The sequence below is a fragment of the Pseudophryne corroboree genome, chromosome 4 (genome assembly GCF_028390025.1).
Source record: "Pseudophryne corroboree isolate aPseCor3 chromosome 4, aPseCor3.hap2, whole genome shotgun sequence".
In the NCBI taxonomy this organism is placed as follows: Eukaryota; Metazoa; Chordata; class Amphibia; order Anura; family Myobatrachidae; genus Pseudophryne; species Pseudophryne corroboree.
The window spans coordinates 15868455-15892997 of NC_086447.1; the positions used below are offsets into that span (position 1 = coordinate 15868455).

At 36.8% G+C, this 24543-nt stretch overlaps 14 non-coding genes across 14 annotated transcripts; 2 read left to right on the plus strand and 12 right to left on the minus strand.

Annotated features, from left to right (window-relative positions):
- Positions 1 to 251: 251 nt before the first annotated feature.
- On the minus strand, positions 252 to 325 carry TRNAN-GUU (transfer RNA asparagine (anticodon GUU)). Its single transcript has one exon. It is a non-coding gene; the product is annotated as a tRNA-Asn (tRNA).
- A 1093-nt stretch (positions 326 to 1418) lies between these two features.
- Positions 1419 to 1492, minus strand: TRNAN-GUU (transfer RNA asparagine (anticodon GUU)). Its single transcript has one exon. It is a non-coding gene; the product is annotated as a tRNA-Asn (tRNA).
- A 1093-nt stretch (positions 1493 to 2585) lies between these two features.
- TRNAN-GUU (transfer RNA asparagine (anticodon GUU)) lies at positions 2586 to 2659 on the minus strand. The gene has a single exon. It is a non-coding gene; the product is annotated as a tRNA-Asn (tRNA).
- Positions 2660 to 7241: 4582 nt separating this feature from the next.
- On the minus strand, positions 7242 to 7315 carry TRNAN-GUU (transfer RNA asparagine (anticodon GUU)). The gene has a single exon. It is a non-coding gene; the product is annotated as a tRNA-Asn (tRNA).
- Positions 7316 to 10723: 3408 nt separating this feature from the next.
- On the minus strand, positions 10724 to 10798 carry TRNAN-GUU (transfer RNA asparagine (anticodon GUU)). The gene has a single exon. It is a non-coding gene; the product is annotated as a tRNA-Asn (tRNA).
- Positions 10799 to 10984: 186 nt separating this feature from the next.
- Positions 10985 to 11056, plus strand: TRNAM-CAU (transfer RNA methionine (anticodon CAU)). The gene has a single exon. It is a non-coding gene; the product is annotated as a tRNA-Met (tRNA).
- Positions 11057 to 11885: 829 nt separating this feature from the next.
- On the minus strand, positions 11886 to 11959 carry TRNAN-GUU (transfer RNA asparagine (anticodon GUU)). The gene has a single exon. It is a non-coding gene; the product is annotated as a tRNA-Asn (tRNA).
- Positions 11960 to 14219: 2260 nt separating this feature from the next.
- TRNAN-GUU (transfer RNA asparagine (anticodon GUU)) lies at positions 14220 to 14293 on the minus strand. Its single transcript has one exon. It is a non-coding gene; the product is annotated as a tRNA-Asn (tRNA).
- Positions 14294 to 15386: 1093 nt separating this feature from the next.
- TRNAN-GUU (transfer RNA asparagine (anticodon GUU)) lies at positions 15387 to 15460 on the minus strand. Its single transcript has one exon. It is a non-coding gene; the product is annotated as a tRNA-Asn (tRNA).
- A 1088-nt stretch (positions 15461 to 16548) lies between these two features.
- TRNAN-GUU (transfer RNA asparagine (anticodon GUU)) lies at positions 16549 to 16623 on the minus strand. Its single transcript has one exon. It is a non-coding gene; the product is annotated as a tRNA-Asn (tRNA).
- Positions 16624 to 16809: 186 nt separating this feature from the next.
- On the plus strand, positions 16810 to 16881 carry TRNAM-CAU (transfer RNA methionine (anticodon CAU)). The gene has a single exon. It is a non-coding gene; the product is annotated as a tRNA-Met (tRNA).
- Positions 16882 to 17710: 829 nt separating this feature from the next.
- Positions 17711 to 17784, minus strand: TRNAN-GUU (transfer RNA asparagine (anticodon GUU)). Its single transcript has one exon. It is a non-coding gene; the product is annotated as a tRNA-Asn (tRNA).
- A 2260-nt stretch (positions 17785 to 20044) lies between these two features.
- On the minus strand, positions 20045 to 20118 carry TRNAN-GUU (transfer RNA asparagine (anticodon GUU)). Its single transcript has one exon. It is a non-coding gene; the product is annotated as a tRNA-Asn (tRNA).
- A 3415-nt stretch (positions 20119 to 23533) lies between these two features.
- On the minus strand, positions 23534 to 23607 carry TRNAN-GUU (transfer RNA asparagine (anticodon GUU)). The gene has a single exon. It is a non-coding gene; the product is annotated as a tRNA-Asn (tRNA).
- Between the last annotated feature and the right edge of the window lie 936 nt (positions 23608 to 24543).

Sequence of the window (24543 nt, forward strand, 5' to 3'; positions counted from 1 at the left end):
ATGTGTTAGCATAAAAATAAAGCCATAAAATGGAGAGCTGATTAATCACTCAATTGGATTTCTCTGCCTGCATCATTTTTTTTCTCTGCAACCCCATGCTAAATTGTGCTTCCTGTTTTTTATAAAATGACTTAATCAAATATGACTCTGATTGCATCAGAGAAGGCCAGGTACCCTACACCATAAGAGGTGGTTTGAAATTTTGACTTGTCTACTTAAAGATCAGCAAAATTTGATCACAAGGTCAATTACGTCCCTGGTTGGGATTGAACCACCAACCTTTCGGTTAACAGCCGAATGCGCTAACCGATTGCGCCACAGAGACAGCTTGCAAAAGCATGTACTGACAAAGGCTAAAAAGCATTCATCTAGAAAGTTTCCTAGAAAAAGGTTAAAAAGGCAATAATCTGGAGAGTTTTGCAAGATTTTTCTTCCATTGACCAACGAAGAAACACATTGGTACTTTCACATGATGAGTGAGTACTTCAGGATCTCTGACACTTACATGAGCAGCAGAGTGGCGCAGCGGAAGCGTGCTGGGCCCATAACCCAGAGGTCGGTGGATCGAAACCATCCTCTGCTATGTGCACTTATTTTTTTGTTAATTAAATTCTTCCAAAACTGGAATTGATATTTTGACTCTTTTATTTTTACTTAAAGTACAATAACTTTTAACATTTTAATTTGTTTTAATAGTATATTGACAGCATTGTTTTCTTTCAGAAATCCACTTAATTTTCTTTACCCTATTACTGAAATGGTAATTGACAAAAACAAGCTACATTGTCACCAGAAGAGCAATGCAAAATGTACAATTGATATTTCAAAATCATCTTTCCATCTTGAATTTCAATGATGCATTGGGGCAACGATTTTGTGAGAAACATCTTCACCCTTAAAGAAAGATTTTCTTAACTTCTTACCTGTGTGCTGATTAGATATCACCTGGTTTTCACATTAAACAGATTCCCACTTGAGAAAGCAGCAAGGATGCAGTGAGGTTTATGTTTCCTGGTGTCAACCTGTATTATTTCAGTGGACATTGTAATGAGGATGCATCTTGCTGCCTTTCCAATGAAGCAAGTTTTAATCAGTAATAGGTGAAAAACCATTCCTACAAAGGTGTTAATCAGAGACTTGGCTTTGTGGACACTTTTCAGAGAGCAAATGTGTTAGCATAAAAATAAAGCCATAAAATGGAGAGCTGATTAATCACTCAATTGGATTTCTCTGCCTGCATCATTTTTTTTCTCTGCAACCCCATGCTAAATTGTGCTTCCTGTTTTATATAAAATGACTTAATCAAATATGACTCTGATTGCATCAGAGAAGGCCAGGTACCCTACACCATAAGAGGTGGTTTGAAATTTTGACTTGTCTACTTAAAGATCAGCAAAATTTGATCACAAGGTCAATTACGTCCCTGGTTGGGATTGAACCACCAACCTTTCGGTTAACAGCCGAATGCGCTAACCGATTGCGCCACAGAGACAGCTTACAAAAGCATGTACTGACAAAGGCTAAAAAGCATTCATCTAGAAAGTTTCCTAGAAAAAGGTTAAAAAGGCAATAATCTGGAGAGTTTTGCAAGATTTTTCTTCCATTGACCAACGAAGAAACACATTGGTACTTTCACATGATGAGTGAGTACTTCAGGATCTCTGACACTTACATGAGCAGCAGAGTGGCGCAGCGGAAGCGTGCTGGGCCCATAACCCAGAGGTCGGTGGATCGAAACCATCCTCTGCTATGTGCACTTATTTTTTTGTTAATTAAATTCTTCCAAAACTGGAATTGATATTTTGACTCTTTTATTTTTACTTAAAGTACAATAACTTTTAACATTTTAATTTGTTTTAATAGTATATTGACAGCATTGTTTTCTTTCAGAAATCCACTTAATTTTCTTTACCCTATTACTGAAATGGTAATTGACAAAAACAAGCTACATTGTCACCAGAAGAGCAATGCAAAATGTACAATTGATATTTCAAAATCATCTTTCCATCTTGAATTTCAATGATGCATTGGGGCAACGATTTTGTGAGAAACATCTTCACCCTTAAAGAAAGATTTTCTTAACTTCTTACCTGTGTGCTGATTAGATATCACCTGGTTTTCACATTAAACAGATTCCCACTTGAGAAAGCAGCAAGGATGCAGTGAGGTTTATGTTTCCTGGTGTCAACCTGTATTATTTCAGTGGACATTGTAATGAGGATGCATCTTGCTGCCTTTCCAATGAAGCAAGTTTTAATCAGTAATAGGTGAAAAACCATTCCTACAAAGGTGTTAATCAGAGACTTGGCTTTGTGGACACTTTTCAGAGAGCAAATGTGTTAACATAAAAATAAAGCCATAAAATGGAGAGCTGATTAATCACTCAATTGGATTTCTCTGCCTGCATCATTTTTTTTCTCTGCAACCCCATGCTAAATTGTGCTTCCTGTTATTTATAAAATGACTTAATCAAATATGACTCTGATTGCATCAGAGAAGGCCAGGTACCCTACACCATAAGAGGTGGTTTGAAATTTTGACTTGTCTACTTAAAGATCAGCAAAATTTGATCACAAGGTCAATTACGTCCCTGGTTGGGATTGAACCACCAACCTTTCGGTTAACAGCCGAATGCGCTAACCGATTGCGCCACAGAGACAGCTTGCAAAAGCATGTACTGACAAAGGCTAAAAAGCATTCATCTAGAAAGTTTCCTAGAAAAAGGTTAAAAAGGCAATAATCTGGAGAGTTTTGCAAGATTTTTCTTCCATTGACCAACGAAGAAACACATTGGTACTTTCACATGATGAGTGAGTACTTCAGGATCTCTGACACTTACATGAGCAGCAGAGTGGCGCAGCGGAAGCGTGCTGGGCCCATAACCCAGAGGTCGGTGGATCGAAACCATCCTCTGCTATGTGCAGTTATTTTTTTGTTAATTAAATTCTTCCAAAACTGGAATTGATATTTTGACTCTTTTATTTTTACTTAAAGTACAATAACTTTTAACATTTTAATTTGTTTTAATAGTATATTGACAGCATTGTTTTCTTTCAGAAATCCACTTAATTTTCTTTACCCTATTACTGAAATGGTAATTGACAAAAACAAGCTACATTGTCACCAGAAGAGCAATGCAAAATGTACAATTGATATTTCAAAATCATCTTTCCATCTTGAATTTCAATGATGCATTGGGGCAACGATTTTGTGAGAAACATCTTCACCCTTAAAGAAAGATTTTCTTAACTTCTTACCTGTGTGCTGATTAGATATCACCTGGTTTTCACATTAAACAGATTCCCACTTGAGAAAGCAGCAAGGATGCAGTGAGGTTTATGTTTCCTGGTGTCAACCTGTATTATTTCAGTGGACATTGTAATGAGGATGCATCTTGCTGCCTTTCCAATGAAGCAAGTTTTAATCAGTAATAGGTGAAAAACCATTCCTACAAAGGTGTTAATCAGAGACTTGGCTTTGTGGACACTTTTCAGAGAGCAAATGTGTTAGCATAAAAATAAAGCCATAAAATGGAGAGCTGATTAATCACTCAATTGGATTTCTCTGCCTGCATCATTTTTTTTCTCTGCAACCCCATGCTAAATTGTGCTTCCTGTTTTTTATAAAATGACTTAATCAAATATGACTCTGATTGCATCAGAGAAGGCCAGGTACCCTACACCATAAGAGGTGGTTTGAAATTTTGACTTGTCTACTTAAAGATCAGCAAAATTTGATCACAAGGTCAATTACATCCCTGGTTGGGATTGAACCACCAACCTTTCGGTTAACAGCCGAATGCTCTAACCGATTGCGCCACAGAGACAGCTTGCAAAAGCATGTACTGACAAAGGCTAAAAAGCATTCATCTAGAAAGTTTCCTAGAAAAAGGTTAAAAAGGCAATAATCTGGAGAGTTTTGCAAGATTTTTCTTCCATTGACCAACGAAGAAACACATTGGTACTTTCACATGATAAGTGAGTACTTCAGGATCTCTGACACTTACATGAGCAGCAGAGTGGCGCAGCGGAAGCGTGCTGGGCCCATAACCCAGAGGTCGGTGGATCGAAACCATCCTCTGCTATGTGCACTTATTTTTTTGTTAATTAAATTCTTCCAAAACTGGAATTGATATTTTGACTCTTTTATTTTTACTTAAAGTACAATAACTTTTAACATTTTAATTTGTTTTAATAGTATATTGACAGCATTGTTTTCTTTCAGAAATCCACTTAATTTTCTTTACCCTATTACTGAAATGGTAATTGACAAAAACAAGCTACATTGTCACCAGAAGAGCAATGCAAAATGTACAATTGATATTTCAAAATCATCTTTCCATCTTGAATTTCAATGATGCATTGGGGCAACGATTTTGTGAGAAACATCTTCACCCTTAAAGAAAGATTTTCTTAACTTCTTACCTGTGTGCTGATTAGATATCACCTGGTTTTCACATTAAACAGATTCCCACTTGAGAAAGCAGCAAGGATGCAGTGAGGTTTATGTTTCCTGGTGTCAACCTGTATTATTTCAGTGGACATTGTAATGAGGATGCATCTTGCTGCCTTTCCAATGAAGCAAGTTTTAATCAGTAATAGGTGAAAAACCATTCCTACAAAGGTGTTAATCAGAGACTTGGCTTTGTGGACACTTTTCAGAGAGCAAATGTGTTAGCATAAAAATAAAGCCATAAAATGGAGAGCTGATTAATCACTCAATTGGATTTCTCTGCCTGCATCATTTTTTTTCTCTGCAACCCCATGCTAAATTGTGCTTCCTGTTTTTTATAAAATGACTTAATCAAATCTGATTGCATCAGAGAAGGCCAGGTACCCTACACTATAAGAGGTGGTTTGAAATTTTGACTTGTCTACTTAAAGATCACCAAAATTTGATCACAAGGTCAATTACGTCCCTGGGTGGGATTGAACCACCAACCTTTCGGTTAACAGACGAATGCGCTAACCGATTGCGCCACAGAGACAGCTTGCAAAAGCATGTACTGACAAAGGCTAAAAAGCATTCATCTAGAAAGTTTCCTAGAAAAAGGTTAAAAAGGCAATAATCTGGAGAGTTTTGCAAGATTTTTCTTCCATTGACCAAAGACGAAACACATTGGTACTTTCACATAATGAGTGAGTACTTCAGGATCTCTGACACTTACATGAGCAGCAGAGTGGGGCAGCAGAAGCGCGCTGGGCCCATAACCCAGAGGTCGGTGGATTGAAACCATCCTCTGCTATGTGCACTTATTTTTTTGTTAATTAAATTCTTCCAAAACTGGAATTGATATTTTGACTCTTTTATTTTTACTTAAAGTACAATAACTTTTAACATTTTAATTTGTTTTAATAGTATATTGACAGCATTGTTTTCTTTCAGAAATCCACTTAATTTTCTTTACCCTATTACTGAAATGGTAATTGACAAAAACAAGCTACATTGTCACCAGAAGAGCAATGCAAAATGTACAATTGATATTTCAAAATCATCTTTCCATCTTGAATTTCAATGATGCATTGGGGCAACGATTTTGTGAGAAACATCTTCACCCTTAAAGAAAGATTTTCTTAACTTCTTACCTGTGTGCTGATTAGATATCACCTGGTTTTCACATTAAACAGATTCCCACTTGAGAAAGCAGCAAGGATGCAGTGAGGTTTATGTTTCCTGGTGTCAACCTGTATTATTTCAGTGGACATTGTAATGAGGATGCATCTTGCTGCCTTTCCAATGAAGCAAGTTTTAATCAGTAATAGGTGAAAAACCATTCCTACAAAGGTGTTAATCAGAGACTTGGCTTTGTGGACACTTTTCAGAGAGCAAATGTGTTAGCATAAAAATAAAGCCATAAAATGGAGAGCTGATTAATCACTCAATTGGATTTCTCTGCCTGCATAATTTTTTTTCTCTGCAACCCCATGCTAAATTGTGCTTCCTGTTTTTTATAAAATGACTTAATCAAATATGACTGCATCAGAGAAGGCCAGGTACCCTACACTATAAGAGGTGGTTTGAAATTTTGACTTGTCTACTTAAAGATCACCAAAATTTGATCACAAGGTCAATTACGTCCCTGGGTGCGATTGTACCACCAACCTTTCGGTTAACAGCCGAATGCGCTAACCGATTGCGCCACAGAGACAGCTTGCAAAAGCATGTACTGACAAAGGCTAAAAAGCATTCATCTAGAAAGTTTCCTAGAAAAAGGTTAAAAAGGCAATAATCTGGAGAGTTTTGCAAGATTTTTCTTCCATTGACCAAAGAAGAAACACATTGGTACTTTCACATAATGAGTGAGTACTTCAGGATCTCTGACACTTACATGAGCAGCAGAGTGGGGCAGCAGAAGCGTGCTGGGCCCATAACCCAGAGGTCGGTGGATTGAAACCATCCTCTGCTATGTGCACTTATTTTTTTGTTAATTAAATTCTTCCAAAACTGGAATTGATATTTTGACTCTTTTATTTTTACTTAAAGTACAATAACTTTTAACATTTTAATTTGTTTTAATAGTATATTGACAGCATTGTTTTCTTTCAGAAATCCACTTAATTTTCTTTACCCTATTACTGAAATGGTAATTGACAAAAACAAGCTACATTGTCACCAGAAGAGCAATGCAAAATGTACAATTGATATTTCAAAATCATCTTTCCATCTTGAATTTCAATGATGCATTGGGGCAACGATTTTGTGAGAAACATCTTCACCCTTAAAGAAAGATTTTCTTAACTTCTTACCTGTGTGCTGATTAGATATCACCTGGTTTTCACATTAAACAGATTCCCACTTGAGAAAGCAGCAAGGATGCAGTGAGGTTTATGTTTCCTGGTGTCAACCTGTATTATTTCAGTGGACATTGTAATGAGGATGCATCTTGCTGCCTTTCCAATGAAGCAAGTTTTAATCAGTAATAGGTGAAAAACCATTCCTACAAAGGTGTTAATCAGAGACTTGGCTTTGTGGACACTTTTCAGAGAGCAAAAGTGTTAGCATAAAAATAAAGCCATAAAATGGAGAGCTGATTAATCACTCAATTGGATTTCTCTGCCTGCATAATTTTTTTTCTCTGCAACCCCATGCTAAATTGTGCTTCCTGTTTTTTATAAAATGACTTAATCAAATATGACTCTGATTGCATCAGAGAAGGCCAGGTACCCTACACCATAAGAGGTGGTTTGAAATTTTGACTTGTCTACTTAAAGATCAGCAAAATTTGATCACAAGGTCAATTACGTCCCTGGGTGGGATTGAACCACCAACCTTTCGGTTAACAGCCGAATGCGCTAACCGATTGCGCCACAGAGACAGCTTGCAAAAGCATGTACTGACAAAGGCTAAAAAGCATTCATCTAGAAAGTTTCCTAGAAAAAGGTTAAAAAGGCAATAATCTGGAGAGTTTTGCAAGATTTTTCTTCCATTGACCAACGAAGAAACACATTGGTACTTTCACATGATGAGTGAGTACTTCAGGATCTCTGACACTTACATGAGCAGCAGAGTGGCGCAGCGGAAGCGTGCTGGGCCCATAACCCAGAGGTCGGTGGATCGAAACCATCCTCTGCTATGTGCACTTATTTTTTTGTTAATTAAATTCTTCCAAAACTGGAATTGATATTTTGACTCTTTTATTTTTACTTAAAGTACAATAACTTTTAACATTTTAATTTGTTTTAATAGTATATTGACAGCATTGTTTTCTTTCAGAAATCCACTTAATTTTCTTTACCCTATTACTGAAATGGTAATTGACAAAAACAAGCTACATTGTCACCAGATGAGCAATGCAAAATGTACAATTGATATTTCAAAATCATCTTTCCATCTTGAATTTCAATGATGCATTGGGGCAACGATTTTGTGAGAAACATCTTCACCCTTAAAGAAAGATTTTCTTAACTTCTTACCTGTGTGCTGATTAGATATCACCTGGTTTTCACATTAAACAGATTCCCACTTGAGAAAGCAGCAAGGATGCAGTGAGGTTTATGTTTCCTGGTGTCAACCTGTATTATTTCAGTGGACATTGTAATGAGGATGCATCTTGCTGCCTTTCCAATGAAGCAAGTTTTAATCAGTAATAGGTGAAAAACCATTCCTACAAAGGTGTTAATCAGAGACTTGGCTTTGTGGACACTTTTCAGAGAGCAAATGTGTTAGCATAAAAATAAAGCCATAAAATGGAGAGCTGATTAATCACTCAATTGGATTTCTCTGCCTGCATCATTTTTTTTCTCTGCAACCCCATGCTAAATTGTGCTTCCTGTTTTTTATAAAATGACTTAATCAAATCTGATTGCATCAGAGAAGGCCAGGTACCCTACACTATAAGAGGTGGTTTGAAATTTTGACTTGTCTACTTAAAGATCACCAAAATTTGATCACAAGGTCAATTACGTCCCTGGGTGGGATTGAACCACCAACCTTTCGGTTAACAGACGAATGCGCTAACCGATTGCGCCACAGAGACAGCTTGCAAAAGCATGTACTGACAAAGGCTAAAAAGCATTCATCTAGAAAGTTTCCTAGAAAAAGGTTAAAAAGGCAATAATCTGGAGAGTTTTGCAAGATTTTTCTTCCATTGACCAAAGACGAAACACATTGGTACTTTCACATAATGAGTGAGTACTTCAGGATCTCTGACACTTACATGAGCAGCAGAGTGGGGCAGCAGAAGCGTGCTGGGCCCATAACCCAGAGGTCGGTGGATTGAAACCATCCTCTGCTATGTGCACTTATTTTTTGTTAATTAAATTCTTCCAAAACTGGAATTGATATTTTGACTCTTTTATTTTTACTTAAAGTACAATAACTTTTAACATTTTAATTTGTTTTAATAGTATATTGACAGCATTGTTTTCTTTCAGAAATCCACTTAATTTTCTTTACCCTATTACTGAAATGGTAATTGACAAAAACAAGCTACATTGTCACCAGAAGAGCAATGCAAAATGTACAATTGATATTTCAAAATCATCTTTCCATCTTGAATTTCAATGATGCATTGGGGCAACGATTTTGTGAGAAACATCTTCACCCTTAAAGAAAGATTTTCTTAACTTCTTACCTGTGTGCTGATTAGATATCACCTGGTTTTCACATTAAACAGATTCCCACTTGAGAAAGCAGCAAGGATGCAGTGAGGTTTATGTTTCCTGGTGTCAACCTGTATTATTTCAGTGGACATTGTAATGAGGATGCATCTTGCTGCCTTTCCAATGAAGCAAGTTTTAATCAGTAATAGGTGAAAAACCATTCCTACAAAGGTGTTAATCAGAGACTTGGCTTTGTGGACACTTTTCAGAGAGCAAATGTGTTAGCATAAAAATAAAGCCATAAAATGGAGAGCTGATTAATCACTCAATTGGATTTCTCTGCCTGCATAATTTTTTTTCTCTGCAACCCCATGCTAAATTGTGCTTCCTGTTTTTTATAAAATGACTTAATCAAATATGACTGCATCAGAGAAGGCCAGGTACCCTACACTATAAGAGGTGGTTTGAAATTTTGACTTGTCTACTTAAAGATCACCAAAATTTGATCACAAGGTCAATTACGTCCCTGGGTGCGATTGTACCACCAACCTTTCGGTTAACAGCCGAATGCGCTAACCGATTGCGCCACAGAGACAGCTTGCAAAAGCATGTACTGACAAAGGCTAAAAAGCATTCATCTAGAAAGTTTCCTAGAAAAAGGTTAAAAAGGCAATAATCTGGAGAGTTTTGCAAGATTTTTCTTCCATTGACCAACGAAGAAACACATTGGTACTTTCACATGATGAGTGAGTACTTCAGGATCTCTGACACTTACATGAGCAGCAGAGTGGCGCAGCGGAAGCGTGCTGGGCCCATAACCCAGAGGTCGGTGGATCGAAACCATCCTCTGCTATGTGCACTTATTTTTTTGTTAATTAAATTCTTCCAAAACTGGAATTGATATTTTGACTCTTTTATTTTTACTTAAAGTACAATAACTTTTAACATTTTAATTTGTTTTAATAGTATATTGACAGCATTGTTTTCTTTCAGAAATCCACTTAATTTTCTTTACCCTATTACTGAAATGGTAATTGACAAAAACAAGCTACATTGTCACCAGATGAGCAATGCAAAATGTACAATTGATATTTCAAAATCATCTTTCCATCTTGAATTTCAATGATGCATTGGGGCAACGATTTTGTGAGAAACATCTTCACCCTTAAAGAAAGATTTTCTTAACTTCTTACCTGTGTGCTGATTAGATATCACCTGGTTTTCACATTAAACAGATTCCCACTTGAGAAAGCAGCAAGGATGCAGTGAGGTTTATGTTTCCTGGTGTCAACCTGTATTATTTCAGTGGACATTGTAATGAGGATGCATCTTGCTGCCTTTCCAATGAAGCAAGTTTTAATCAGTAATAGGTGAAAAACCATTCCTACAAAGGTGTTAATCAGAGACTTGGCTTTGTGGACACTTTTCAGAGAGCAAATGTGTTAGCATAAAAATAAAGCCATAAAATGGAGAGCTGATTAATCACTCAATTGGATTTCTCTGCCTGCATCATTTTTTTTCTCTGCAACCCCATGCTAAATTGTGCTTCCTGTTTTTTATAAAATGACTTAATCAAATCTGATTGCATCAGAGAAGGCCAGGTACCCTACACTATAAGAGGTGGTTTGAAATTTTGACTTGTCTACTTAAAGATCACCAAAATTTGATCACAAAGTCAATTACGTCCCTGGGTGGGATTGAACCACCAGACCTTTCGGTTAACAGCCGAATGCGCTAACCGATTGCGCCACAGAGACAGCTTGCAAAAGCATGTACTGACAAAGGCTAAAAAGCATTCATCTAGAAAGTTTCCTAGAAAAAGGTTAAAAAGGCAATAATCTGGAGAGTTTTGCAAGATTTTTCTTCCATTGACCAACGAAGAAACACATTGGTACTTTCACATGATGAGAGAGTACTTCAGGATCTCTGACACTTACATGAGCAGCAGAGTAGCGCAGTGGAAGCGTGCTGGGCCCATAACCCAGAGGTCGGTGGATCGAAACCATCCTCTGCTATGTGCACTTATTTTTTTGTTAATTAAATTCTTCCAAAACTGGAATTGATATTTTGACTCTTTTATTTTTACTTAAAGTACAATAACTTTTAACATTTTAATTTGTTTTAATAGTATATTGACAGCATTGTTTTCTTTCAGAAATCCACTTAATTTTCTTTACCCTATTACTGAAATGGTAATTGACAAAAACAAGCTACATTGTCACCAGAAGAGCAATGCAAAATGTACAATTGATATTTCAAAATCATCTTTCCATCTTGAATTTCAATGATGCATTGGGGCAACGATTTTGTGAGAAACATCTTCACCCTTAAAGAAAGATTTTCTTAACTTCTTGCCTGTGTGCTGATTAGATATCACCTGGTTTTCACATTAAACAGATTCCCACTTGAGAAAGCAGCAAGGATGCAGTGAGGTTTATGTTTCCTGGTGTCAACCTGTATTATTTCAGTGGACATTGTAATGAGGATGCATCTTGCTGCCTTTCCAATGAAGCAAGTTTTAATCAGTAATAGGTGAAAAACCATTCCTACAAAGGTGTTAATCAGAGACTTGGCTTTGTGGACACTTTTCAGAGAGCAAATGTGTTAGCATAAAAATAAAGCCATAGTATGGAGAGCTGATTAATCACTCAATTGGATTTCTCTGCCTGCATAATTTTTTTTCTCTGCAACCCCATGCTAAATTGTGCTTCCTGTTTTTTATAAAATGACTTAATCAAATCTGATTGCATCAGAGAAGGCCAGGTACCCTACACTATAAGAGGTGGTTTGAAATTTTGACTTGTCTACTTAAAGATCACCAAAATTTGATCACACGGTCAATTACGTCCCTGGGTGGGATTGAACCACCAACCTTTCGGTTAACAGCCGAATGCGCTAACCAATTGCGCCACAGGGACAGCTTGCAAAAGCATGTACTGACAAAGGCTAAAAAGCATTCATCTAGAAAGTTTCCTAGAAAAAGGTTAAAAAGGCAATAATCTGGAGAGTTTTGCAAGATTTTTCTTCCATTGACCAACGAAGAAACACATTGGTACTTTCACATGATGAGTGAGTACTTCAGGATCTCTGACACTTACATGAGCAGCAGAGTGGCGCAGCGGAAGCGTGCTGGGCCCATAACCCAGAGGTCGGTGGATTGAAACCATCCTCTGCTATGTGCACTTATTTTTTTGTTAATTAAATTCTTCCAAAACTGGAATTGATATTTTGACTCTTTTATTTTTACTTACAGTACAATAACTTTTAACATTTTAATTTGTTTTAATAGTATATTGACAGCATTGTTTTCTTTCAGAAATCCACTTAATTTTCTTTACCCTATTACTGAAATGGTAATTGACAAAAACAAGCTACATTGTCACCAGATGAGCAATGCAAAATGTACAATTGATATTTCAAAATCATCTTTCCATCTTGAATTTCAATGATGCATTGGGGCAACGATTTTGTGAGAAACATCTTCACCCTTAAAGAAAGATTTTCTTAACTTCTTACCTGTGTGCTGGTTAGATATCACCTGGTTTTCACATTAAACAGATTCCCACTTGAGAAAGCAGCAAGGATGCAGTGAGGTTTATGTTTCCTGGTGTCAACCTGTATTATTTCAGTGGACATTGTAATGAGGATGCATCTTGCTGCCTTTCCAATGAAGCAAGTTTTAATCAGTAATAGGTGAAAAACCATTCCTACAAAGGTGTTAATCAGAGACTTGGCTTTGTGGACACTTTTCAGAGAGCAAATGTGTTAGCATAAAAATAAAGCCATAAAATGGAGAGCTGTTTAATCACTCAATTGGATTTCTCTGCCTGCATCATTTTTTTTCTCTGCAACCCCATGCTAAATTGTGCTTCCTGTTTTTTATAAAATGACTTAATCAAATATGACTCTGATTGCATCAGAGAAGGCCAGGTACCCTACACCATAAGAGGTGGTTTGAAATTTTGACTTGTCTACTTAAAGATCAGCAAAATTTGATCACAAGGTCAATTACGTTCCTGGTTGGGATTGAACCACCAACCTTTCGGTTAACAGCCGAATGCGCTAACCGATTGCGCCACAGAGACAGCTTGCAAAAGCATGTACTGACAAAGGCTAAAAAGCATTCATCTAGAAAGTTTCCTAGAAAAAGGTTAAAAAGGCAATAATCTGGAGAGTTTTGCAAGATTTTTCTTCCATTGACCAACGAAGAAACACATTGGTACTTTCACATGATGAGTGAGTACTTCAGGATCTCTGACACTTACATGAGCAGCAGAGTGGCGCAGCGGAAGCGTGCTGGGCCCATAACCCAGAGGTCGGTGGATCGAAACCATCCTCTGCTATGTGCACTTATTTTTTTGTTAATTAAATTCTTCCAAAACTGGAATTGATATTTTGACTCTTTTATTTTTACTTAAAGTACAATAACTTTTAACATTTTAATTTGTTTTAATAGTATATTGACAGCATTGTTTTCTTTCAGAAATCCACTTAATTTTCTTTACCCTATTACTGAAATGGTAATTGACAAAAACAAGCTACATTGTCACCAGATGAGCAATGCAAAATGTACAATTGATATTTCAAAATCATCTTTCCATCTTGAATTTCAATGATGCATTGGGGCAACGATTTTGTGAGAAACATCTTCACCCTTAAAGAAAGATTTTCTTAACTTCTTACCTGTGTGCTGATTAGATATCACCTGGTTTTCACATTAAACAGATTCCCACTTGAGAAAGCAGCAAGGATGCAGTGAGGTTTATGTTTCCTGGTGTCAACCTGTATTATTTAAGTGGACATTGTAATGAGGATGCATCTTGCTGCCTTTCCAATGAAGCAAGTTTTAATCAGTAATAGGTGAAAAACCATTCCTACAAAGGTGTTAATCAGAGACTTGGCTTTGTGGACACTTTTCAGAGAGCAAATGTGTTAGCATAAAAATAAAGCCATAAAATGGAGAGCTGATTAATCACTCAATTGGATTTCTCTGCCTGCATAATTTTTTTTCTCTGCAACCCCATGCTAAATTGTGCTTCCTGTTTTTTATAAAATGACTTAATCAAATATGACTCTGATTGCATCAGAGAAGGCCAGGTACCCTACACCATAAGAGGTGGTTTGAAATTTTGACTTGTCTACTTAAAGATCAGCAAAATTTGATCACAAGGTCAATTACGTCCCTGGGTGGGATTGAACCACCAACCTTTCGGTTAACAGCCGAATGCGCTAACCGATTGCGCCACAGAGACAGCTTGCAAAAGCATGTACTGACAAAGGCTAAAAAGCATTCATCTAGAAAGTTTCCTAGAAAAAGGTTAAAAAGGCAATAATCTGGAGAGTTTTGCAAGATTTTTCTTCCATTGACCAACGAAGAAACACATTGGTACTTTCACATGATGAGTGAGTACTTCAGGATCTCTGACACTTACATGAGCAGCAGAGTGGCGCAGCGGAAGCGTGCTGGGCCCATAACCCAGAGGTCGGTGGATCGAAACCATCCTCTGCTATGTGCACTTATTTTTTTGTTAATTAAATTCTTCCAAAACTGGAATTGATATTTTGACTCTTTTATTTTTACTTAAAGTACAATAACTTTTAACATTTTAATTTGTTTTAATAGTATATTGACAGCATTGTTTTCTTTCAGAAATCCACTTAATTTTCTTTACCCTATTACTGAAATGGTAATTGACAAAAACAAGCTACATTGTCACCAGATGAGCAATGCAAAATGTACAATTGATATTTCAAAATCATCTTTCCATCTTGAATTTCAATGATGCATTGGGGCAACGATTTTGTGAGAAACATCTTCACCCTTAAAGAAAGATTTTCTTAACTTCTTACCTGTGTGCTGATTAGATATCACCTGGTTTTCACATTAAACAGATTCCCACTTGAGAAAGCAGCAAGGATGCAGTGAGGTTTATGTTTCCTGGTGTCAACCTGTATTATTTCAGTGGACATTGTAATGAGGATGCATCTTGCTGCCTTTCCAATGAAGCAAGTTTTAATCAGTAATAGGTGAAAAACCATTCCTACAAAGGTGTTAATCAGAGACTTGGCTTTGTGGACACTTTTCAGAGAGCAAATGTGTTAGCATAAAAATAAAGCCATAAAATGGAGAGCTGATTAATCACTCAATTGGATTTCTCTGCCTGCATAATTTTTTTTCTCTGCAACCCCATGCTAAATTGTGCTTCCTGTTTTTTATAAAATGACTTAATCAAATATGACTCTGATTGCATCAGAGAAGGCCAGGTACCCTACACCATAAGAGGTGGTTTGAAATTTTGACTTGTCTACTTAAAGATCAGCAAAATTTGATCACAAGGTCAATTACGTCCCTGGGTGGGATTGAACCACCAACCTTTCGGTTAACAGCCGAAAGCGCTAACCGATTGCGCCACAGAGACAGCTTGCAAAAGCATGTACTGACAAAGGCTAAAAAGCATTCATCTAGATAGTTTCCTAGAAAAAAAGTTAAAAAGGCAATAATCTGGAGAGTTTTGCAAGATTTTTCTTCCATTGACCAACGAAGAAACACATTGGTACTTTCACATGATGAGTGAGTACTTCAGGATCTCTGACACTTACATGAGCAGCAGAGTGGCGCAGCGGAAGCGTGCTGGGCCCATAACCCAGAGGTCGGTGGATCGAAACCATCCTCTGCTATGTGCACTTATTTTTTTGTTAATTAAATTCTTCCAAAACTGGAATTGATATTTTGACTCTTTTATTTTTACTTAAAGTACAATAACTTTTAACATTTTAATTTGTTTTAATAGTATATTGACAGCATTGTTTTCTTTCAGAAATCCACTTAATTTTCTTTACCCTATTACTGAAATGGTAATTGACAAAAACAAGCTACATTGTCACCAGAAGAGCAATGCAAAATGTACAATTGATATTTCAAAATCATCTTTCCATCTTGAATTTCAATGATGCATTGGGGCAACGATTTTGTGAGAAACATCTTCACCCTTAAAGAAAGATTTTCTTAACTTCTTACCTGTGTGCTGATTAGATATCACCTGGTTTTCACATTAAACAGATTCCCACTTGAGAAAGCAGCAAGGATGCAGTGAGGTTTATGTTTCCTGGTGTCAACCTGTATTATTTCAGTGGACATTGTAATGAGGATGCATCTTGCTGCCTTTCCAATGAAGCAAGTTTTAATCAGTAATAGGTGAAAAACCATTCCTACAAAGGTGTTAATCAGAGACTTGGCTTTGTGGATACTTTTCAGAGAGCAAATGTGTTAGCATAAAAATAAAGCCATAGTATGGAGAGCTGATTAATAACTCAATTGGATTTCTCTGCCTGCATAATTTTTTTTCTCTGCAACCCCATGCTAAATTGTGCTTCCTGTTTTTTATAAAATGACTTAATCAAATCTGATTGCATCAGAGAAGGCCAGGTACCCTACACTATAAGAGGTGGTTTGAAATTTTGACTTGTCTACTTAAAGATCACCAAAATTTGATCACAAAGTCAATTACGTCCCTGGGTGGGATTGAACCACCAGACCTTTCGGTTAACAGCCGAATGCGCTAACCGATTGCGCCACAGAGACAGCTTGCAAAAGCATGTACTGACAAAGGCTAAAAAGCATTCATCTAGAAAGTTTCCTAGAAAAAGGTTAAAAAGGCAATAATCTGGAGAGTTTTGCAAGATTTTTCTTCCATTGACCAACGAAGAAACACATTGGTACTTTCACATGATGAGAGAGTACTTCAGGATCTCTGACACTTACATGAGCAGCAGAGTGGCGCAGTGGAAGCGTGCTGGGCCCATAACCCAGAGGTCGGTGGATCGAAACCATCCTCTGCTATGTGCACTTATTTTTTTGTTAATTAAATTCTTCCAAAACTGGAATTGATATTTTGACTCTTTTATTTTTACTTAAAGTACAATAACTTTTAACATTTTAATTTGTTTTAATAGTATATTGACAGCATTGTTTTCTTTCAGAAATCCACTTAATTTTCTTTACCCTATTACTGAAATGGTAATTGACAAAAACAAGCTACATTGTCACCAGAAGAGCAATGCAAAATGTACAATTGATATTTCAAAATCATCTTTCCATCTTGAATTTCAATGATGCATTGGGGCAACGATTTTGTGAGAAACATCTTCACCCTTAAAGAAGGATTTTCTTAACTTCTTGCCTGTGTGCTGATTAGATATCACCTGGTTTTCACATTAAACAGATTCCCACTTGAGAAAGCAGCAAGGATGCAGTGAGGTTTATGTTTCCTGGTGTCAACCTGTATTATTTCAGTGGACATTGTAATGAGGATGCATCTTGCTGCCTTTCCAATGAAGCAAGTTTTAATCAGTAATAGGTGAAAAACCATTCCTACAAAGGTGTTAATCAGAGACTTGGCTTTGTGGACACTTTTCAGAGAGCAAATGTGTTAGCATAAAAATAAAGCCATAGTATGGAGAGCTGATTAATCACTCAATTGGATTTCTCTGCCTGCATAATTTTTTTTCTCTGCAACCCCATGCTAAATTGTGCTTCCTGTTTTTTATAAAATGACTTAATCAAATCTGATTGCATCAGAGAAGGCCAGGTACCCTACACTATAAGAGGTGGTTTGAAATTTTGACTTGTCTACTTAAAGATCACCAAAATTTGATCACACGGTCAATTACGTCCCTGGGTGGGATTGAACCACCAACCTTTCGGTTAACAGCCGAATGCGCTAACCAATTGCGCCACAGGGACAGCTTGCAAAAGCATGTACTGACAAAGGCTAAAAAGCATTCATCTAGAAAGTTTCCTAGAAAAAGGTTAAAAAGGCAATAATCTGGAGAGTTTTGCAAGATTTTTCTTCCATTGACCAACGAAGAAACACATTGGTACTTTCACATGATGAGTGAGTACTTCAGGATCTCTGACACTTACACGAGCAGCAGAGTGGCGCAGCGGAAGCGTGCTGGGCCCATAACCCAGAGGTCGGTGGATTGAAACCATCCTCTGCTATGTGCACTTATTTTTTTGTTAATTAAATTCTTCCAAAACTGGAATTGATATTTTGACTCTTTTATTTTTACTTACAGTACAATAACTTTTAACATTTTAATTTGTTTTAATAGTATATTGACAGCATTGTTTTCTTTCAGAAATCCACTTAATTTTCTTTACCCTATTACTGAAATGGTAATTGACAAAAACAAGCTACATTGTCACCAGATGAGCAATGCAAAATGTACAATTGATATTTCAAAATCATCTTTCCATCTTGAATTTCAATGATGCATTGGGGCAACGATTTTGTGAGAAACATCTTCACCCTTAAAGAAAGATTTTCTTAACTTCTTACCTGTGTGCTGGTTAGATATCACCTGGTTTTCACATTAAACAGATTCCCACTTGAGAAAGCAGCAAGGATGCAGTGAGGTTTATGTTTCCTGGTGTCAACCTGTATTATTTCAGTGGACATTGTAATGAGGATGCATCTTGCTGCCTTTCCAATGAAGCAAGTTTTAATCAGTAATAGGTGAAAAACCATTCCTACAAAGGTGTTAATCAGAGACTTGGCTTTGTGGACACTTTTCAGAGAGCAAATGTGTTAGCATAAAAATAAAGCCATAAAATGGAGAGCTGTTTAATCACTCAATTGGATTTCTCTGCCTGCATCATTTTTTTTCTCTGCAACCCCATGCTAAATTGTGCTTCCTGTTTTTTATAAAATGACTTAATCAAATATGACTCTGATTGCATCAGAGAAGGCCAGGTACCCTACACCATAAGAGGTGGTTTGAAATTTTGACTTGTCTACTTAAAGATCAGCAAAATTTGATCACAAGGTCAATTACGTTCCTGGTTGGGATTGAACCACCAACCTTTCGGTTAACAGCCGAATGCGCTAACCGATTGCGCCACAGAGACAGCTTGCAAAAGCATGTACTGACAAAGGCTAAAAAGCATTCATCTAGAAAGTTTCCTAGAAAAAGTTTAAAAAGGCAATAATCTGGAGAGTTTTGCAAGATTTTTCTTCCATTGACCAACGAAGAAACACATTGGTACTTTCACATGATGAGTGAGTACTTCAGGATCTCTGACACTTACATGAGCAGCAGAGTGGCGCAGCGGAAGCGTGCTGGGCCCATAACCCAGAGGTCGGTGGATCGAAACCATCCTCTGCTATGTGCACTTATTTTTTTGTTAATTAAATTCTTCCAAAACTGGAATTGATATTTTGACTCTTTTATTTTTACTTAAAGTACAATAACTTTTAACATTTTAATTTGTTTTAATAGTATATTGACAGCATTGTTTTCTTTCAGAAATCCACTTAATTTTCTTTACCCTATTACTGAAATGGTAATTGACAAAAACAAGCTACATTGTCACCAGATGAGCAATGCAAAATGTACAATTGATATTTCAAAATCATCTTTCCATCTTGAATTTCAATGATGCATTGGGGCAACGATTTTGTGAGAAACATCTTCACCCTTAAAGAAAGATTTTCTTAACTTCTTACCTGTGTGCTGATTAGATATCACCTGGTTTTCACATTAAACAGATTCCCACTTGAGAAAGCAGCAAGGATGCAGTGAGGTTTATGTTTCCTGGTGTCAACCTGTATTATTTAAGTGGACATTGTAATGAGGATGCATCTTGCTGCCTTTCCAATGAAGCAAGTTTTAATCAGTAATAGGTGAAAAACCATTCCTACAAAGGTGTTAATCAGAGACTTGGCTTTGTGGACACTTTTCAGAGAGCAAATGTGTTAGCATAAAAATAAAGCCATAAAATGGAGAGCTGATTAATCACTCAATTGGATTTCTCTGCCTGCATAATTTTTTTTCTCTGCAACCCCATGCTAAATTGTGCTTCCTGTTTTTTATAAAATGACTTAATCAAATATGACTCTGATTGCATCAGAGAAGGCCAGGTACCCTACACCATAAGAGGTGGTTTGAAATTTTGACTTGTCTACTTAAAGATCAGCAAAATTTGATCACAAGGTCAATTACGTCCCTGGGTGGGATTGAACCACCAACCTTTCGGTTAACAGCCGAATGCGCTAACCGATTGCGCCACAGAGACAGCTTGCAAAAGCATGTACTGACAAAGGCTAAAAAGCATTCATCTAGAAAGTTTCCTAGAAAAAGGTTAAAAAGGCAATAATCTGGAGAGTTTTGCAAGATTTTTCTTCCATTGACCAACGAAGAAACACATTGGTACTTTCACATGATGAGTGAGTACTTCAGGATCTCTGACACTTACATGAGCAGCAGAGTGGCGCAGCGGAAGCGTGCTGGGCCCATAACCCAGAGGTCGGTGGATCGAAACCATCCTCTGCTATGTGCACTTATTTTTTTGTTAATTAAATTCTTCCAAAACTGGAATTGATATTTTGACTCTTTTATTTTTACTTAAAGTACAATAACTTTTAACATTTTAATTTGTTTTAATAGTATATTGACAGCATTGTTTTCTTTCAGAAATCCACTTAATTTTCTTTACCCTATTACTGAAATGGTAATTGACAAAAACAAGCTACATTGTCACCAGATGAGCAATGCAAAATGTACAATTGATATTTCAAAATCATCTTTCCATCTTGAATTTCAATGATGCATTGGGGCAACGATTTTGTGAGAAACATCTTCACCCTTAAAGAAAGATTTTCTTAACTTCTTACCTGTGTGCTGATTAGATATCACCTGGTTTTCACATTAAACAGATTCCCACTTGAGAAAGCAGCAAGGATGCAGTGAGGTTTATGTTTCCTGGTGTCAACCTGTATTATTTCAGTGGACATTGTAATGAGGATGCATCTTGCTGCCTTTCCAATGAAGCAAGTTTTAATCAGTAATAGGTGAAAAACCATTCCTACAAAGGTGTTAATCAGAGACTTGGCTTTGTGGACACTTTTCAGAGAGCAAATGTGTTAGCATAAAAATAAAGCCATAAAATGGAGAGCTGATTAATCACTCAATTGGATTTCTCTGCCTGCATAATTTTTTTTCTCTGCAACCCCATGCTAAATTGTGCTTCCTGTTTTTTATAAAATGACTTAATCAAATCTGATTGCATCAGAGAAGGCCAGGTACCCTACACTATAAGAGGTGGTTTGAAATTTTGACTTGTCTACTTAAAGATCACCAAAATTTGATCACAAGGTCAATTACGTCCCTGGGTGGGATTGAACCACCCACCTTTCGGTTAACAGACGAATGCGCTAACCGATTGCGCCACAGAGACAGCTTGCAAAAGCATGTACTGACAAAGGCTAAAAAGCATTCATCTAGAAAGTTTCCTAGAAAAAGGTTAAAAAGGCAATAATCTGGAGAGTTTTGCAAGATTTTTCTTCCATTGACCAAAGACGAAACACATTGGTACTTTCACATAATGAGTGAGTACTTCAGGATCTCTGACACTTACATGAGCAGCAGAGTGGGGCAGCAGAAGCGTGCTGGGCCCATAACCCAGAGGTCGGTGGATTGAAACCATCCTCTGCTATGTGCACTTATTTTTTTGTTAATTAAATTCTTCCAAAACTGGAATTGATATTTTGACTCTTTTATTTTTACTTAAAGTACAATAACTTTTAACATTTTAATTTGTTTAAATAGTATATTGACAGCATTGTTTTCTTTCAGAAATCCACTTAATTTTCTTTACCCTATTACTGGAATGGTAATTGACAAAAACAAGCTACATTGTCACCAGAAGAGCAATGCAAAATGTACAATTGATATTTCAAAATCATCTTTCCATCTTGAATTTCAATGATGCATTGGGGCAACGATTTTGTGAGAAACATCTTCACCCTTAAAGAAAGATTTTCTTAACTTCTTACCTGTGTGCTGATTAGATATCACCTGGTTTTCACATTAAACAGATTCCCACTTGAGAAAGCAGCAAGGATGCAGTGAGGTTTATGTTTCCTGGTGTCAACCTGTATTATTTCAGTGGACATTGTAATGAGGATGCATCTTGCTGCCTTTCCAATGAAGCAAGTTTTAATCAGTAATAGGTGAAAAACCATTCCTACAAAGGTGTTAATCAGAGACTTGGCTTTGTGGACACTTTTCAGAGAGCAAATGTGTTAGCATAAAAATAAAGCCATAAAATGGAGAGCTGATTAATCACTCAATTGGATTTCTCTGCCTGCATAATTTTTTTTCTCTGCAACCCCATGCTAAATTGTGCTTCCTGTTTTTTATAAAATGACTTAATCAAATATGACTGCATCAGAGAAGGCCAGGTACCCTACACTATAAGAGGTGGTTTGAAATTTTGACTTGTCTACTTAAAGATCACCAAAATTTGATCACAAGGTCAATTACGTCCCTGGGTGCGATTGAACCACCAACCTTTCGGTTAACAGCCGAATGTGCTAACCGATTGCGCCACAGAGACAGCTTGCAAAAGCATGTACTGACAAAGGCTAAAAAGCATTCATCTAGAAAGTTTCCTAGAAAAAGGTTAAAAAGGCAATAATCTGGAGAGTTTTGCAAGATTTTTCTTCCATTGACCAAAGAAGAAACACATTGGTACTTTCACATAATGAGTGAGTACTTCAGGATCTCTGACACTTACATGAGCAGCAGAGTGGGGCAGCAGAAGCGTGCTGGGCCCATAACCCAGAGGTCGGTGGATTGAAACCATCCTCTGCTATGTGCACTTATTTTTTTGTTAATTAAATTCTTCCAAAACTGGAATTGATATTTTGACTCTTTTATTTTTACTTAAAGTACAATAACTTTTAACATTTTAATTTGTTTTAATAGTATATTGACAGCATTGTTTTCTTTCAGAAATCCACTTAATTTTCTTTACCCTATTACTGAAATGGTAATTGACAAAAACAAGCTACATTGTCACCAGAAGAGCAATGCAAAATGTACAATTGATATTTCAAAATCATCTTTCCATCTTGAATTTCAATGATGCATTGGGGCAACGATTTTGTGAGAAACATCTTCACCCTTAAAGAAAGATTTTCTTAACTTCTTACCTGTGTGCTGATTAGATATCACCTGGTTTTCACATTAAACAGATTCCCACTTGAGAAAGCAGCAAGGATGCAGTGAGGTTTATGTTTCCTGGTGTCAACCTGTATTATTTCAGTGGACATTGTAATGAGGATGCATCTTGCTGCCTTTCCAATGAAGCAAGTTTTAATCAGTAATAGGTGAAAAACCATTCCTACAAAGGTGTTAATCAGAGACTTGGCTTTGTGGACACTTTTCAGAGAGCAAATGTGTTAGCATAAAAATAAAGCCATAAAATGGAGAGCTGATTAATCACTCAATTGGATTTCTCTGCCTGCATAATTTTTTTTCTCTGCAACCCCATGCTAAATTGTGCTTCCCGTTTTTTATAAAATGACTTAATCAAATATGACTCTGATTGCATCAGAGAAGGCCAGGTACCCTACACCATAAGAGGTGGTTTGAAATTTTGACTTGTCTACTTAAAGATCACCAAAATTTGATCACAAGGTCAATTACGTCCCTGGGTGGGATTGAACCACCAACCTTTCGGTTAACAGCCGAATGCGCTAACCGATTGCGCCACAGAGACAGCTTGCAAAAGCATGTACTGACAAAGGCTAAAAAGCATTCATCTAGATAGTTTCCTAGAAAAAAGTTAAAAAGGCAATAATCTGGAGAGTTTTGCAAGATTTTTCTTCCATTGACCAACGAAGAAACACATTGGTACTTTCACATGATGAGTGAGTACTTCAGGATCTCTGACACTTACATGAGCAGCAGAGTGGCGCAGCGGAAGCGTGCTGGGCCCATAACCCAGAGGTCGGTGGATCGAAACCATCCTCTGCTATGTGCACTTATTTTTTTGTTAATTAAATTCTTCCAAAACTGGAATTGATATTTTGACTCTTTTATTTTTACTTAAAGTACAATAACTTTTAACATTTTAATTTGTTTTAATAGTATATTGACAGCATTGTTTTCTTTCAGAAATCCACTTAATTTTCTTTACCCTATTACTGAAATGGTAATTGACAAAAACAAGCTACATTGTCACCAGAAGAGCAATGCAAAATGTACAATTGATATTTCAAAATCATCTTTCCATCTTGAATTTCAATGATGCATTGGGGCAACGATTTTGTGAGAAACATCTTCACCCTTAAAGAAAGATTTTCTTAACTTCTTACCTGTGTGCTGATTAGATATCACCTGGTTTTCACATTAAACAGATTCCCACTTGAGAAAGCAGCAAGGATGCAGTGAGGTTTATGTTTCCTGGTGTCAACCTGTATTATTTCAGTGGACATTGTAATGAGGATGCATCTTGCTGCCTTTCCAATGAAGCAAGTTTTAATCAGTAATAGGTGAAAAACCATTCCTACAAAGGTGTTAATCAGAGACTTGGCTTTGTGGATACTTTTCAGAGAGCAAATGTGTTAGCATAAAAATAAAGCCATAGTATGGAGAGCTGATTAATCACTCAATTGGATTTCTCTGCCTGCATAATTTTTTTTCTCTGCAACCC